This window comes from Canis aureus, chromosome 5 (genome assembly GCF_053574225.1).
Source record: "Canis aureus isolate CA01 chromosome 5, VMU_Caureus_v.1.0, whole genome shotgun sequence".
Lineage (NCBI taxonomy): Eukaryota > Metazoa > Chordata > Mammalia > Carnivora > Canidae > Canis > Canis aureus.
In genome coordinates, this window is record NC_135615.1 from 71,823,730 (window position 1) to 71,841,092 (window position 17,363).

At 55.7% G+C, this 17,363-nt stretch overlaps 2 long non-coding RNA genes across 2 annotated transcripts; both read right to left on the bottom strand.

Moving 5' to 3' along the window:
- Positions 1-1,387: 1,387 nt before the first annotated feature.
- LOC144314542 (uncharacterized) lies at positions 1,388-6,883 on the bottom strand. The gene is made up of 3 exons (XR_013380429.1): positions 5,778-6,883; positions 2,860-2,965; positions 1,388-1,573 (listed from the first exon to the last, which is right to left on the bottom strand). It is a non-coding gene; the product is annotated as an uncharacterized LOC144314542 (long non-coding RNA).
- A 3,833-nt stretch (positions 6,884-10,716) lies between these two features.
- On the bottom strand, positions 10,717-13,880 carry LOC144313512 (uncharacterized). Its single transcript, XR_013379156.1, has 3 exons — positions 13,612-13,880; positions 12,844-12,939; positions 10,717-10,842 (listed from the first exon to the last, which is right to left on the bottom strand). It is a non-coding gene; the product is annotated as an uncharacterized LOC144313512 (long non-coding RNA).
- Positions 13,881-17,363: the final 3,483 nt, after the last annotated feature.

The window sequence follows — 17,363 nt, forward strand, 5'->3', positions numbered from 1 at the left end:
TGACAAATGTCAGGCAGGTGCTGTGCCTGGCCACCAGCAGGTGCTCCTCGTGGCTGAGCCCCGTCCACCCACAGAGATCTGGGCATTCACCGCACTCCTAGGACCCACCCCCGAGTCACTGCCTCCCGTATCTGTCCCTGCTCCCCCTTCAGGCGCCCAGGTGTCCCTGGCGGATGGCCACCAAGCCCCTCTCAGTCTGACCGTGAGGGAGCCCTTCTTTCCTCACTGAGCAACAGCCCAAACCCGAGCCCCGGCACCCCAGCCCCATGAGCCCGTGGGACGCACTGAGGACCCCCCGGAACCCCGCTGATCTCGTGGAGCTGCAGGCAGGAGAGGGCCCAGCAGTGATGACGGACCCGCTATGCACGGCCCAGGCTCCCGGGGACAGACCTGCCCTGTGTCCTCTGAGGTCGCGTGTGGGCAGGAGGGAGGGAAGCAGGAGGACGCACCTGGACACCCCGGGCCGGAGCGGGCCGCTTCCCTGGGAGCCCCGGGACAGGCAGCGCGGGGTGCACACAGCTGGGCTCAAACCCCTGGCCCCGCCCTCGTCGGAGTCCCGGGGAGGCCTCGGCCTCTCCTGCCAGGGCGCCTTTTGCCCAAAGCACCGGCTCCTGCCCTAGCGCCCCTGAAGATGCGTCCGTCGCAGGCTGCTGTGCAAATCTGTGCTTGGCCATTTATCCACGTGATTTACCCACTCGGCGGGGCTTAAGGCTCCTTCTCCAAACTCTCAAAACGCGGCTGCTATTAGGAGGCCGGAGGGGGGTGGGGGGGCCGCTGCGCAGGCCTGGGGGCTCCCAGCCGCCTCTGCCGCGGGGGAGGGTGGACGGAGGCGCCGGGGCTCCCGCTGCTGCTGCTGCTGGGGACTGGGGCCCGTTCCCGGGAGAAAACGCGTGACGCCGGAGGAGGGCCCGCTCGGCCGCTCCTGCCACCAGGCTTCCTGAGGGTCTGCTAGGCGCGGGCCCACGGGGGCTGCCGGGGTGCTGGGGTGCAGCGGTGACCAGCGAGGGGCCTGTGTCTGGAGCAGGGAGGCAGGAAGGACAGGGGGGCGACACAGGACGGGAGTGTGCCAGGCGGGAGGGCGCTGGGAGGAAGGCGCCACAGGGTGACGGTGGAACCTGGCTCTGGGTGGGGCCAGCAGCGTGCACGGAGTGGGCAAGTCGGTGAAGGTCTTTCCAAGAGGCAAACCTTCAAACTGAGGTCCCAATAAGGAGATGGAGGGCCGAGAAGTGAGTTCTGCCTGGGGAGGGCAGGGAAGGGCTCCAGGGAGGAGGAGACACCTGGTCTATGCTTGGCAGATGCTTAGAATCACAGCAGGTGGGAGAGAGGAAGAGAGCTCGGGGCGGGTGCAAAGGACCAGAGCAGTGCAGGTTTACAACATGTTGGGGAAATGTTTATTGTAGCCAGAAGTGGGGCTGGAAGTGACAGACCTCAAATCTGTGCTAAAGAGCTGGGCTGCTATATTCTAAGGCGAGGGACTCCAGAAATGTCGAAGCTGAAAGCAAGCTACACCTCTGAAGCTGCACGCTCATGACTTCTGACGCCCCCTCCAGCTGGAAAGCTCCATGAGCCAGACCTGTAAAGGCTGTTGACTTTAGTTGAGTGCAAAACTAATAGGCATGTACTCAAATAGATTTGAGTGTCAGGAAATCCTGGGGTGACACAGACCGGGGCTGGTGGGGGAGAGTCGGACCTCAGTAACCAACGGCCCCTCTCACAGGGTCTTCACCCTCATGGACACAGCCAAGGGCAGAAATATCCACCCTCCTCTGAACAGCGTCTCACTCAGCTCTGCCCACCCACCGGATAGCAGCTCCCCGACCTCCTGCTGGTCCTGCCCTGAGCCCTCACCCAGCGAGCACCCTGGGGAGCAGCCCCGGAAAGCCGGCCCCAAATAACCAGCCCCGAACCAGGTCAGCCTTCCCCTCCTGTTTTAGAACAACCCAGCCAGGCTTGATCCCGTTGGGAGCAGCACACGCTCAGGTCTCTCCTGGGCTCACTAATTTGGTAGGACCCTGCGACTCTCCCAGCAGGCAACTATGCGTGGCAGGGAAAAGTTTTCAGAATTTCAGGCCCTTTGATGGAAAAAGTCTGCCTAATAAATAATTGAGAGAGCCCCGGCTTCCTGAGAACTGTGACGAGCAGTGAGGCGTCCCAGTCCCTCCAGCAAAGCGGAGCTTCGGAGCACTCCTGCGGAGGTGAGGAAAACTTATCCTTCAGGATGAGTCGGGAAAGGCAAGAGGGACGGGGTGGGGAAAGCCTGGCCGTGCCAGGGGAGGGCCGGCCGGCGCAGGGGGGCACCTGCTTCAGGTAAGGATGTAACCAGGCAGTTAGCGATTACAAGCATGGGGAGGAAACCCATTTCCATGGACATAACACAAGGTCAGAAGCCCAGCTCATCTTTTCTCCCAAATGACCAGACAGACAGGTGGTCAGAGCCAAAAATGGCCCCAGGTTTTCAGCAGCCCAGGGAAACAGAGCCTTTCCCTCCCCGGGCCTCCAATCATAAAACCCCAGAGCAGGGCTCTGATTGGCCCCGCTTGCACCGTGTGCCTACACCTGCAGCAGTCACAGCAGCCACCTGGGTGAGGCTCTGGGAATGGTCGTTTCTGGGTCCCATGCTCACTCCTAAGTGGGGAGAGGGAAGGTTGATTGGCAACCAGACCGGAAACACAGACAGTGGGGGAAGGGCCAGCCAGAAAGGAGGGAGGGAAGGGCGGGTAGCAGAAGGGTGGTGTGAGCCATCGTGCTGCTGGGCATTTGGCCAGGTGTTTGAACGCCCTCCGGGTCTGGCCCCAGGCTCCCTCTCTGGCCCTTCCAGCCACGCCCCTCCTACACTTCAGGCTTCAGATGATTACCTACCTCTGGGTGCAGCAAACGCAGTCGCTTCTTTACGTTTCAGGTGTCACCTGCGCTGCTAAACCTCCAGTCCTGCCCCCAGCCACGCGGTGTTCATTCCCGCAGCAGCCTGTAAAACAGAGATGACCATGAGGATGAGGATGATGCGAATGGGCCTTTTCCCCGTTGGTTTGCCTCTGTTCACACTGCCAGCCCTCCCTGAGAACAGAGATTTAACCTTATGCTCCCCCATTTCCCTAAGGCCTCGAACATCACCTGGCACAAGGAGCCATCAGTGATTGTCTTTTTTTTTTTTAAGACTTTATTTATTCATAGAGACACAGACAGAGAGAGGCAGAGACACAGGCAGAGGGAGAAGCAGGCTCCATGCAGAGAGCCGGACATGGGACTCGATCAAGGGTCTCCAGGATCACGCCCTGGGCTGCAGGCGGCGCCAAACCGCTGCGCCACCGGGGCTGCCCAGTGATTGTCCTTTGAATGAATCGGTTGATGAATTCATCGAAGTTATCATCGCAGAACTGGTCTGGGAAGGGCAGCTGCTCTGCGTGGGCTGTGGTTTAAGGGGCCTGCGGAGATATCCTTGTGCCAGATTCTACCCCTAAGAGCTGTGGTGGAGAAGTCACTTTCCCTCACTGACCTCAGCTTCTTTATTTGTGAAATGGGGGCCTGGGCTCCCCGACCTGTAACTCCATGAGTGTGGAGAGGACCTGCCTTGGGAACCACTGGGCCAACCTCGGGGTCCCTGGGCAGCCAGAAGGGCCCCGGGAAACCAGGCAGCGCAGGGCAGGGGGCCGGGACCGGAGAAGTTATTACCATGTGTATAAAAGAAATTCTGCTGAACTTAAAATTTTGCTAATATCAGAATGCTGTCAGATACACCCCAAATTCAAGAAAGGAGTTCTGAGCCTGGAATTCACCTTTGCATTTTTATGGAGAAATTTAGACCTGTCTCTGGAAGTACAATAGCATCTCCCTAACACAAACTGGTCATAATTCTGGGCACATTTGCATTGGCTATTGCTAAATCAATTAATAATAAAAGCAGGACTGGAAGTGACAGTGTTTCCCCTATTAAAATTAGCAATCGTTCAGGCCCAAGTTCAAATATCATCTCCTCCAGGAAGCCCTCCCTTGTCATGCTATGACACCTTTCCCTCCTCCTTTGCCACAGCCTCTGGCCCCGTCCAGCACAGTTTTACCTTCATAGCCGTCATCATGGCCTGAAATCAGTCTACTTATTATCATACTTGTTGGCCTGCCTCCTACTCCAGAATGTAAACTTCTGTGCGGAGGAGCCCTTGTCTATCTTTCTCAAAGTCAAATTCTCTGTGCCCAGAACCGGTGATTGGTGTGCACCTGGGATCCCATAACCGTGCGTTCTGCAAGCCCATGGATGAAGGCTTGCGTGATTTCCATTTCCTGAACCTTGCCCGTGGCGCCTTCCAATCAATGTCTATGACGTGTAGGAAACCAGGTAGCCCCACATGGCTCAGAACATTTCGTCAGCCAGGAGTGAGGTTTATCTCTACTTCACCAACAGGTTTTCTTGAGTCATTTGAAAGATCTCAAAAGGCATGTCTGTCCTATTGAAAGGAGTGCCTTGCTTTCTGGCCATTTCTATTCCTCAGTTCATCACTTGGAAGGGATTTTGGTGATCACCTAAGACCACAGGCTAATTGAACAGATGAAAACCTGACACTCAGAAAGAGAGACCAGGACACAGCAAGATCACATGCGTGTCAGAACAAGACCCAGGACAGGAAACCAGCTCCCTCTATCCTGTTTGCACTGAGACCCTTCAAGAAGTGCTGCCAGTCACAGAAACTGGCACCGCTTTTTGGGGGGTGCTCTGAGAATAATAATAATGGTAGTGGCTAAAGTTTCTGGAGTGTTCTCTATGTGTTGGACAGTTTAGTGAAAACTTGAATTCTTCATGACAACCTTAGAGGGGGTGGGTACTGTTATTATCTCGTCTTCCAGATAAAGAAACTGAGGCACACACAGGGAAGCATTTTGCACGGTCACAAGCAGACTAGATGGTGAAGCCAAGGCTTGAGCAGAGGCAGTCTGGCAATGTCATCAAAAGCATCTGGTTTGACAAAGCCACCCCTGGATACGTCTCTTAAGGAGATGGCCATGGTCCAGGGAACAACGCATATTTCAAATGAATGGGCATCTCTGGGGGCGCCTGGGGGGACTCAGCTGGTTAAGCATCTGACTCTTGATTTTGGCTCGGGACGTGATCTCGGGGTCCTGAGATCGAGCCCCGCATCAGGCTCTGAACTCAGCGTGGAGTCTGCTTGGGATTCTCTCTTCCTCTCCCCCTCTGCCCCAACCGCCCACTCCCACTTGCACACGCTCTCTCTCACTCTCTTAAAAAATATAAACAAAACAAAACAAAACTAGTGGCCCTGTCTGGACTACTTCTTTACATGGACTTTGAAGTTGCCCATGAGGAGCGGGAGGTACAAACCTTGCCCATCATGGGGGGTGGGAGGGTGGAGACATGTGCCAGGCAGCCAGAGCCTTCCCCCAAACAGGGCCATGCAGAGGAGACGCTGGCATACTTGCTGCCAGAGGGCGAGGCGTGGGACCTACCTTCTCCCCTCACCTGATCTCATTTACAGAGACACAAAGAAGCACCAAATGCTGCATTCACTGTGAGTCCTCCATCCTGAGATTTCTACTGAAAATTCTGTCTCTCGCTTATCTTTTTTCCCCTCCTCCTAAAGTGTCAAGTAAGCCTTTTCTAGAAGCACTGAATGGAAATAAAAGGGATTAGTGAGTGGATCATTTTATTCCATTTAAAGGTAACCCTGGGCAAATGGAAGTAAGCAGACCCATTAGGCAGCCTCCCCCTACCACCCTTGGTCCTCCAAGGCCCCTGCCCTCCTGCTCCCCTTCCTGCTCCCCAGAGGCACCTGGAGCCCCCCACACTGGGTGGGGGGAGTCACACGTCCACCAGAGCCCTCGCCAAGGCCCGCCTTCCAGAAGTCTGCTTCCTACATTCATTTGGTCGGAGGCAGGTTGCCAGTGAAAGGCTCTGATCTTCTGGAAAGGACCAGGGAGGAGTGCCCTGGAAAGGATGAAGAAGCCCTTCAAGCCTTGGCCCCAGGATGACTTTGCCAACACTCCTGTCCATGAGCCACACTTCATGAGGAGCCTAGGCCAGAGATCTGCATCTGTTGTTCCCCGGGTTCAGCTTACCTGCACGGGGTGACTCTGTCACCTGACACCTAGTGAGAGGTGCTTCTGCCACCCGGGTCAAGAGGCAAAGCTGAGCAAGGGGCAAGGTGACAGAGGGTGACAGAGATGACAGGTAGGGGGAGCTAGTGTAGGCAGGAGCACCCAGGTGCGAGGACACCAGGTAGGTGAGGACGCTGGAAGGAGCTCCGTAGAGCTGGAGGCTGAAGGATGGAAGCGCACGGAGAGCTTGGTGCACGGAGAGCTCGGAGCGGGCGATGCGCTGCAGACTTTGGCCAAAGACAGATCTGAAATGCCAGGCTAAGGAATTTGAAATCTCTTCCAGAGACCAAAGCTTTTTTTTCTGACGTGCTTCCTCTGAAGTGGCTCAAGGGCTGGGTTGCCAGATTTAGCAAATAGAAGTAAAAGTCAGAAATATATGTATAAGTGTGATTCACTCAAATTTGGGATATACTTATTCTTTTTTTTTTTTTTTTAAGTCATTGTGTATGTGGAATCCAAATGTAAGCAGATGTCCTGTATTCTAATCTGGCAGCCCTTCTTGGGGGCAGAGCAGGGGCAGGAGACACCAGGCGTGGGCAGGCTCTTCCTCTCCCCACCACCACTGGGAAAGCTTTGCTGCTGTCAGTTTTCAGATCTGTGGAATCCATTTGAAATAGGTATTTACGTTTAGTCCTAATACTAAAATGTGCACAAAACCTCTACATAATTTCTGTATAAGATACTCTCCAGCAAGCGTCCACACAATGGATCCACAGATTTTTTTTTTTTCTATCAAGGGCCAGACAGTAAATACTTTGGCCTTCCTACAATCTCTAGTGACTCCTCGGCTGTGCAGAGCAGTGTGAAAGCAGCCTCAGGCAGCCCAGAAACAAATGGGTATGGCTGCGTTCTAATAAAACTTTATTTACAAAAAACAGACTGTAGGGCCGGATGTGGCCCACGGGCTGTGGTTTACTGACTCTTGATCTATACTTCTGGGCACTCTCGGGGTGGCTGAAGGAAACCGTGTTCTCTCCCCGGTGCTCTGTGCACAGAGACATCGCCCCTTCAGGAGCCAACGATCTAACCAGGACATCAACCTCTCTCTTTCCTCCACCAACTTCTGGGCTGACCAGGAACAGGCTCCCTTTCCCTCCCTGGGCTCCCAAGGCCCCGCCAACCCAATGCGGCAGTTGGACCCACGGGACCTTCCCCAGATCAGATGACCCCGTCCTGCCAGCGACGTGACGGGTGCTCTTCTTCCTGTCTCCCTTTCTGGAACTCCCCAGTGAGCGGGCACCAAGTCGTAGAGACACCCTTTACTTATTCTGCCCACTTCTGCCCTCAAGGACAATGTTGTTGTTGTTGTTTTTCCAGGGCCTGCCGATCCTCTCGGAACCCTCCACCTCTGCCACTGCCTTAGCCTTTTAGCTGGGGGACAGCCCCAAGACAAGAGCATCGAATCAGCCTCCCACCGACTCCCCCCATGCAGATAAATAGGTGCTAACTCAGTGCCAGCTGCCAAGGGCCCTCCTACCAGCCAACTTGCACACAACCGGAGACACCTTTAACACCCTATTGATGGCTTTCCCCCTGCTGCTCTGTGACACAGGCCTGACGATATAGGCCTAGAGTTACTAGGTTTAAGCTGTGAGGCCCAGATCAAAGCCAGGAAGAGGTGGGGGGGATACAGCGCCAGAGGGTGGCCTTTCAAGGAAATGATGGCTCCTGTCCTCCTGGCAGCGTGTCTTTGTGCCTCCATGGCAGACGGCTCTCCGGGTAACAGCAGATCTGTATTTCCTGAGGACGCTTTAGTCAAGAGATCAATGATGCTCTCGGAACGGCTCTGCCGGTGCACGGGGGTGGATGAGCCTGGTGAGAAGCCTGCAAAGATCCAGCTACAATTAGGCAGATGCCCACAGAGGCTGGGTTCGCAATCACGGCGCATCGATTTCCAAAGTGATGCTCAAGCCGAGAGTTTCCTTGGCCTCCACGTCCTCCTGCCTTTCTGTAATGAAGTGGTCCCCCCTCTGGGGAAATGGAGCTTTTAAAAGGCAGGCTGGGGATTTGGGAGATCGGAGGGGTGGGGAGGAGGTGGTGGGGGTGTCAGGGTCTGTTCGTGCTCCGTTAACCTAGAGCTTGGTTGTCAAGCCCTAAGGTTCATAAGGAAAAGCAAAGGGCCACATGTGGTAGGAAAGGACTGAGCTACTAGTCTGTGGGCATCAACCTCTCGGGCCTCCACGTTCCTCACCTGTAAAATGGGTATGTCATCCGTTGCTACCATCCATAGGTACCTCACCAGTTGTTCCGAGGATTCAGTGACTGAGTTCATGCCAAGTGGTTGGCAGGTGGCCTGCACAAAGGAGCCACTCCCTATCTGAGGCCTTTGCTGAGGTCTTGACTACACATCCCCAACATCACACACTGCGCCTTGCATTTCCTTAACTAACCTCATAGCCACCTGAGGAGCTGTGGTTTTCTTTAAACACATGAGGAAGGGCTAACCAAATTCAAGATCTGCTATGAAATGGCAGGTCTGGGTTGCAAGCCCAAATCTGTCCGATGCCAAAATCAGTGTGTCTGGACCCAGCCCACCACGTGAGCTTCTCCTCCTCATCCTTCTCCTCCTCTTCCTCCCACATCCACTCCGCCAGGCCAACTTGCCTCAGCTTCTCCATCCCCTGGGCCTTCTCACAGCTGTGGAGCTCCTGCTGGCCCGTCCCTCTCTCCAGCCTCTAGGAGTCCATCCACCTGTCAGGTCAGGACGGGGCCCCTCCTGAAACCCTCCCCAATTCTGGGGCTAACATTGGCCTAGAGCACTGACTGTCCCTGCCTTGGCACCTCACCCTGGCCACCCTACAGCTTGGCCGTATTTGCTGATCCTTTTCAGGGGCACCATGGTTCTAGGAGAAGAGGACTGGGCTTTGAGCCAGATGAACCTGGGTTCCTATCCCAGCCCAGTGACTTCTGAGCTCTGCGATCACCATCAGATCATTTAGCTCCTGACTCTCAGTCTCTTGGGATAGTTCTATCTTCGAGCCCACCAGGGCTGAGTGGGAAGAAAATCAACATGGTCACTTTGCTGAAACCCTAGCCCCCTGGGCACAGCCAGGGTGGGAGGGGGCATGAAGAAGATGAGGGCAGTGTCATTACCATTCACCCCCCCCCCTTGGCGCCTGGTAATTTTGCCAAACATTTTCACATGTCCCCCTTATGGGCCTGTGGTAGGACTGAACTTTCTGTGCCCTGTGGTTCAGTGGGACCATGTGATGAGTTCTGGTCATTGAGTTGTATGAGCAGAAGTAATGTGCATCACTTCCTTGCTGAGCATTTAGTTTCTGGTATTAACCCCACCAGAGCTGTCTTCACCTCTGGCATAATAGCTACTTTGTCACCCTGGGTCTGTGGATGGCTGTGCTTGAGCACAGGTGACGAGCACAGCCACCCCCACCCAACCCACGGCAGACATGTAGGATTAAAAACAATAAATTGGAGGGGGTGGCATTCAAGGCACTGTGACTTGGGGCTTTTTGTTACAGAGCAGAACCTTACTGAAGAGCTCAGCATGGACAAGGCCTCAAACCAGGTGTCCTTCACGACTGGCTATTGAACTAAGCACAGTGCATGAGCTTGCCCTTTGATCCAGCTCCAAAAGGGCCAGGGATAGGACAGCAGGGGCTGGAGGCCCTGATCTAGCCATTGAGAAGAAGGGGCAGGAGCACGTAAGTGACCATCAGAGTCCTGGGGAAGACAGCGCTAAGTGACACAAATCACACGGGCCTGGAAAATCAAACCATGGAGATGCCAGCAGTTGAGCATCTGCCTTCGCCTCAAGGCATGATCCTGGAGTCCCGGGATCGGGTCCTGCATCAGGCTCCCTGCATGGAGCCTGCTTCTCTCTCCGCCTGTGTCTCTGCCTCTCTCTGTGTGTCTCTCATTAATAAATAAATAAATAAAATCTTTAAAAAAAAAAAAGAAATAAAGAAAATCAAACCATAGAAGCCATAATCTAGGCAAGAACGGTCACACGGGCCACACCTAGCACAGGGGCTCAGACGCTCTGCCTGAAGGGTGAAGCAGCCTGAAGGTGATGCAGAGCTCTGAACCCCCATTTCGGGTCACCAAAACCCAACACAAATCTGTTCTCCCCACTCCATCTCTTCTTCATGACAGTCAGGCTCAGAGAACTCTGCCCAGGAGTTCAGAGCAAGGGCTCCGGAAGTGGTCGTCTCGGCCTGGCACTGGCAGGCTGAGTGACTTTAGACAAGTCCCTTTGCCTCTCTGAGCCACGTTGCCCTCAGCTGGGAGATGGAGGTGACCAATCCCATCTCAGGGGTTTCTAGGAGGATTAAAGGAGTTGGTGGTAAAGGGCTTCTTGGAGGACCAGCACAGGTGAGGACTCCATGAGTGGGAGTCAGATGCAGTCCCCTGGGCTCAGGGAGGCCAGGACCGCAGATGTGATGGTCTAATTAAAGTTATTTTGTTTTCTTGTTTACATATTGCGAAGGTTTAACATGGGAAAAAGCACAGAGAATAACACGACAAAGGAGGCAAAGGAGGCACCTGTTCGAGCACAGATACAGGAGCATGGACCAGGCCAGGGTTCAAGGCCCAGCTCCACCACTGTCTTCCCATGTCTCTCGGGGCAGACCCTCTGCACCTCACTCACCTGTGAAGTGGGGACGCCACCGGGTCATCACAGATGGTGGACGTGTCTGAAGGTGGAAGAGAGGGCGAATGCAAGGCTCTAGAAGTGGGTCCGGCTCCCAGCAGGAGCGCACAAATGCCAGCTTTGTAAAACTGCAGAGAGCAAATTTGAACCCATTTTGATTGATGAGCAGGAGGGTGCCTACCAGGCACGAAGAGGGTAGGGGAGCGATGCTGTGCCATGTTCTATGGGGAACTTTAAGCACAGAGATCCAGTGGGTGGGAGCCAAGGCCATCAGCAGCTAGCTGTCTCTCTTTAGAGGTCACAGGGGTGACGCAAAAATATGTTTCATGGGCCCCAGGGGAAGAGCTACATCCAAAGAGGCCGATGGGGCCAGGATTCAGTCTACCTCATGGAAGAACTTTCTAAAGTCCTCCATAGCTCCTCTGACTGCCAAGCTCCCTGGGCTGGCAGGATCGGGCCCCTCTGCCTCTCCGAGCAGGCCCTTCACCCCCAGCCACCTGGAGCCCCTTGCCTCCCTCCCTGCCCTCCCCCCTGCTGTGCACCCGCAGAGTCCCTCTCTTCTTGCCCCATGGTCAGCGCCTACAAGTTCCCCAGGAACCTGCGCAGAGCCCCTCCTCCCCAAGCCCACCTCCCAGTCACTGGAAGAGCTCCGTAAATGTTTGTTATTTTTTTCAATTAATTTTTTTTAGTGTAGCTGACCCACAACGTTACATTAGTTCCAGGTGTACCACATGGTGATTGGGCAGGAGACACTATGCTGTGCTCCCAACTGTAGCCAGCCATCTGTCCCCATTCATCACTATTACAAGTCACTGACTGTCTTCCTCGCTCTGTGTCTTCCATCCCCGTGACTTACCCCTTCCGTAAGTGGAGGTCTCTATCTCCCACTCCCCTTCACCCACTGTGCCCATCTCCCCACTCCCCTCCCCTCTGCAACCAGCACTTTGTTCTCCATGTTTACAGGTATTGCTGCTACTATTTTTAATGGGTTGGTCCCAGGCTCACACTGAGGCTCTGCTGTTTCCTGGCTGTGCATTCTTGGATAAGTAGCTCAACCCCCCGAAACCCCCTCTCCCTGGGCTGCACGGGAAAATTGACAGGAGAAGCGTCTCACCCAGGACTGGTTCCAGGTGCCGAGCGCCTGAACCTGCCAGCCCCCCAGGGCCTGAGGGGCCAGTAAGGGGTGAGGCATTCTTCGGCAAGAGAGATGGTTGGTTATTCCAGAAAGGACGCAGTGCAGGGGAAGGCAGTAAACCACAGCCCTCCCACCTAACTGTGTAAGCATTATCGATTTGAGGCGGGAGTCATATTGTTGCAGTTGTATTGATTGATTGGGCCAGGCCGGGTCTTTCATGGCACTGTGAGCGGCATACACAACTAGTTCTGTCCCTGCCCACCTGGCACATTGATTACGGGATTAAAGGCACTCACAAACGGACACCTTGGTGGCTCAGACAGTTTAGCGTCTGCCTTTGGCTCAGGTCATGATCTCAGGGCCCTGATCCCAGGGTCCTAGGATCGAGTCCTGCATTGGCTCCCTGCTCAGTGGGGAGCCTGCTTCTCCCTCTGCCCCTGCTCATGCTCTCTCTCTCTCTCTCTCTCAAGTAAATAAATTTAAAAAAAAATTTTTTTTTTTGCATCCACAAGGCTTCAACAGGCACAGTCTCAGCTGCCCCCTGGGATGGGAGCAAAGCAGGGTGTGCCTAAGAGTGACAGTGGCACCTGAAGGGAAGGCAGTGCTCAGCCCGATGTGTCCCCATCCCCAAAAGGGGTGCCAGGGCTCAGATCAGCATCGCAGGCAGAGGAGACAGGGAAGAAAATGACAGAATTCCCTGCCCACGTGGAGCTTCCATTCTGTGTGGTACAGTGACTTTGCACATTTGCCAAGTGAATTTCCTCACTCCAGAAGGTGTGTTCTTTGAGGTCAAGGTACAGATCTGCTTCCCTGGCATACAGCTCTATGCTTGGCATGTAGCAGGTACCCACTAGTTTCATAAAGTCTTCTAGCTCACATTTGCCTGGAACCTCACACCCCTGGAACATTCAGACTATAAGTATCTGGGACGATGGGGGAGTTTCTGAGGCCCAGAGAGGGGAAGTGACTTTCCCAAGGCTGCACAGCAAAATACCAGTTCATCCAGGACCGAAACAGGGGAGTGCTGACTCTCGGTGCCAGGTGGGGGATGCTCTTCCGACCCTGCTCACATCCACAGGCACGTTCGAGGCTGCAGAACAGTGATTTTATTAGAGCGTAAAAACAATTTATTTTCCTCTAAAAATAACTGAAAAATAAATGACCGAAGAAGATACCCAAATGTTTATAAATGTGCTAAAACCGCGTTATCAGCACATCGAGTGCAGAGGCTCAAGCGGGGGAAGAAGCCTCCATCCAGCCCACCAGGCAGCAACGGGCCCGTTCTGCATGCGAGATGGAGCAGGTTCTGCAGGCACCCAAGAAACCCAGTGGGAGATCGTGAGCTGCACCCCCAGAAAGTGAGTTTCAGGTGCCTTCACTGTTCCAGCTGCACACCCACAGGAGTAGGAGAAAGAATCTACGCTGTCTTGTAAAAGTACCAAATCTGCATCTTTCACAGAAAATCGCAAACAACTTTTACTCTAAGGGGAAAACCTGGCCACTTCTCACGTAGCGTTGAGCAGGCTCAGACCTGACCTAGAAAAGGGGGATGTGGGATAGAACGGGGAGGAAAAGCATATAATTCTTTTATTGCAATTCTACTGTGTCTGACACAGATTGGCACTTTTAATTCATTGTCTAAATCCACCCACAAACAATGTGGAGCGGATGTTTTTCCTCCCAAAGCCCCGCTCTGCGCCCTGCTCCACCAATCTCTGCTGATATCAAAGCCCTTCTGTTTAGCTGGACCTGTTCGATTCACCTGACAGCAGAACAGAGACCCCCTACCCAGGGGCATCCACCAGCAGGTGTGAGGCGTCTGTGTCAGCAGCTCCCTGCTCGCTCAGCTCGCATCCCAGCATCTCCTGCATCCTGGGGAAGGAAGGAGCCACCCACCAGCCTTCTCCGGCAGGGGGCAGGTGTGTGCTAGGCTCACAGGGCACCCGGAGAGGGGGCACCGAGCCTCCACAGCTGGCCCAGCCCCTCCTCCTCGCCTTGGACGAGATGGTGCTGAGGCTCCCGGAACAGGGAGCAGGCTTGAGTCTGCAGGGGTGGCTTCAATCCTGCCTCTACCCCTTACTCACCGCACGGCCTTCACGGGTCTCTCTGACCCTCGGTTTCCTTATCTGTAGAATGTGAATAATAATACCTAACTTGCAGGACAGGTGTGAGGACAAAATAAGATGACGGATGCCAAACAACTTGCGTGGTCCTTGGCACTTAGCAGATGCATGATAAATGTTGCTTTCTTTTTCTCCCCTCTCCACGGTGCGGGGAGTTGTGTCCCACCCCTAAGATGTCCGTGTGCTATAATCCCTGGCACCTATGAACACGTCACCATGCTGCCAAAGGGGGCTTTGCAGATGTGATTAAGGTTATGGACCTTGTGGTGGGAGATAATCTCAGTCTAATTCGAGTGGGTGGATGGGCCCAATTGAATCACATGAACTTGAAAGTAGAAGAAAGAAGCAGAGAGACAGGATGGAAGAAGAAGAGGTTCAAACCGCAAGCGAGAAGTGAAACACCGTGGCTGGATTTGTGGATGGAAGAAGGGGCACAGGAGTCAAGGGTAGGGGGTGGCTGCAGAAGCTGGGGATACTGTCCGCTGGCAGCCAGCAAGGAAATGGGGACGCCCGCCCTATTATCACAAAGAGCTGAGTTCTGCTGACCACCCAGATGAGCCAGGAAGCAGACCCTGCCCTGGGGCCTCCAGGAAGAGATGCCACTCTGCCATTTCTTCATTGCAGCGCTGTGAGGACTGTATCCGACCTGCCACCTGCGGGCCTGTCAGGTAGTCAAGTGTGCAGCTTTGAGCTGCTAAGTGTGCGGTGATTTGTTAAAGCAACAACAGAAAACTAACACCGTTCCCCACCCCACCCCCCAGGCCGAACTCTCAATGCCAATTATACTCCAGCCCCTTCCCGTCCTCAGTGCCTCTGTCTAGGCCTCAAGGCTTCTCCTCTACCTGGAGAACTAGTCACCCTTCAAAACCCATCATGCCATCCACCCATTCTCCATGGGTGAACTCCAGAATGGTCTACGGGTGTTGGGCTGGAGTCAGGCCTCAAGTGACCAATACCTGGCAGGATTTGGCACTTAGGTCTCAGGGTTCTTAAGGCTAAATTCTCAAGCACCCCAGGCCTGCTCGGCCTGCTTGGCCTGCTCATGTGCTTGGCCGGCCCGCAGGGTCCGGGCCTCCTTCACCCAAGTAAATGAATTTATTCAGGGCTCTGGCAGCAACAGGCCACTGGCCAGCAAACCTCAGCCATGCGTCCAACGGAAGCTTCAGCAGAAAGCTGAACTGGTTCCTAACTCAGATGGGCAGGAGGAGGAACTCAGGTAACATTTATTAACCCCCTCAAGCCCCCAGAGTGATGCCCGATTAGATTCGGGGAGAGACTCTTATATGTCCACCCACTTCCTGCTGTCTCCACCATGGCCACTCTGCCCTCAAATGCACTTGAGCCCTCGAGGAGGCCCCTTCACTGGTCTCTTTGCTGCCAGAGTCTCCTTCCCTATGTCACCTGCACTCAAGCACCTGAAACAAGAAGTGCTGAGCGCCTGTAGCCAGCAGGTTGAAAGGCAAACTCTGCACTCGGCATTCCAGGCCCCTCCTGCTCTGACTCCTGCAGCTCCAGAGTGTCACCGCCTCGTCCTCCCTGGCACCAATACTGCAGTGTCCCTGACACTGTGCATCCCTGACCACACAGCTCCCCCTGCACCTGGCCAGCCCCTAGCCCTCGGTGTCCCCTCTTCTCTGGTGAATCTGCTCATCCTCTAGGACTTAGCCCAGAGGTGACCCCTACAGAGCCAGCCAGACTACATGAGGGTAAGGGTGTCCACTTCAGCCCAACAGCAAACAGTCCTGGGGCCTCATGTGTGAACACTGAGGACAGGACCAGCCATTCTCCTCAGGACCCCTCAGGACTTCTTAGCCCAGAGTCATCAGGGCCAGACCCAGTGTCCAGCTCTGCTCCACCGGGCACCTCCACAGCATCACAAACTCCTGAGCTCCCCCTGCAAACCTGCCCCCTTCTGAGGGCCGTCTACACCAGCAAGGCCCCCTCACCAACGGTCCTTGGACCCTGATGTTCGTGGCACAGATATGCCGGCGTGTAAGCTCCTCTCAAGACCCTGCTAAAGTCAGAGGAGACACATAACCTAAGACCTCTTAACTGATCTCTTGGTGGCCGAGTCTAGACGCTTCTAAAGACCCTCCTGTGGGCAACAGACACACCGGTGAGGAGGAGTCCTCAGCTCCTCGGAACCTGGCCCTGTTGGCTCTTCAGGGAGGAGCCCCCCTGAAGATGTGGGGGGCGTCCACAGTGGCCTCGGGCTGGGCCTGAGCCTCCCGGGTTAGGAGCCCCTCAGTGCCCGGCCCTCAGGGAGCCCGGCAGCCGCAGCGCAGAGCCTCGCCCCTCCCCGGCTCCCACCAGAACGTGGCCCAGGCTGGGGGTTGGGGGGGTGTCTGTGGGCGCCCTGGGCCCGGCGTGGCCCCAACACACGGATGCGGGGGGGAAGCAGCCTATGCTGTGACGAGGCCCACTGGCGGGTGCACAGCACCCAGAGGCCGCGCTCCTGGGTGGCCCGTGGGGGCGGCTGGGTGCAGGGACTGAGCCCCACGGGGCTGGGTCTGAATCCGGCTCGGCCGTCTCCACACGGGCGCCCGGGGGAGTCTCAGCGCCTCTCTGAGCCTCAGTTTCCACACCTGGGCGGGCGGGGGAGGGGAAGCCGGGCTCCCAGGGCCCTGAACACGCCCCAGGTCAGGTCTTTGCTGTAGGAGCAGTGGGGCCTCCGAGGGGCTCCCAGCAGCCGGAGGCCAGGGGCGCCTGCATCTCAAACAGGCCCCACAGCCCCCGTGGGTGGTGAGGACAGGAGGGTGACGCGCCGTGGGAAAGCCTGGAGCCCCACAGCCCGGCGGCCACCAGGGAAATGGCCGCAGAGGTCAGGGGGTGGGGACGGCGGAGCCAGACAGGCCGGGGGCTCCCCAGGCACCTGCCCGCCACCCAGCAGTGGCCCCCGCACACAGACGCTGAAGCCCGCACCCCACAGCCACCCAGCACCCCGCACCCTCTCCTCCCAGCGTCCTCGCAGCCCCAGGGAGGGCGGTATCGTTACCAACACCTTCACAGATGGAGAAACTGAGGCTCAGAGGAACCATAGAATGGGAAGGTCCTGGGAAAACTCCCCTCCAACCCACACCCATTTCACAGAGGGGGAACCGAGGCCGGAGATGGGGAATGGCTTGCAGAGAGAGGTGCCTAGGGCAGCACTAAATGGAGCATCTCAGGCAAAGCCCCTGGTGTGGGCCCGTGCACCCGAGGGTCGGTAAACAGGTTTCCCTCTGCTTCCCTGGCCCTTCCAAGGCTGCTGTGTCGGAGCTCCAGCTGGGGGCACCCTTCGAGCACCCTCAGGGTGGAACTGAACCGCGGATGGATGATGCCAGCCGCCCGTGTCCCCAGTCCTGTGTGACCCCCACCCGCTGCAGCCCGCCGTCTGGCTGGGGGGTGACCT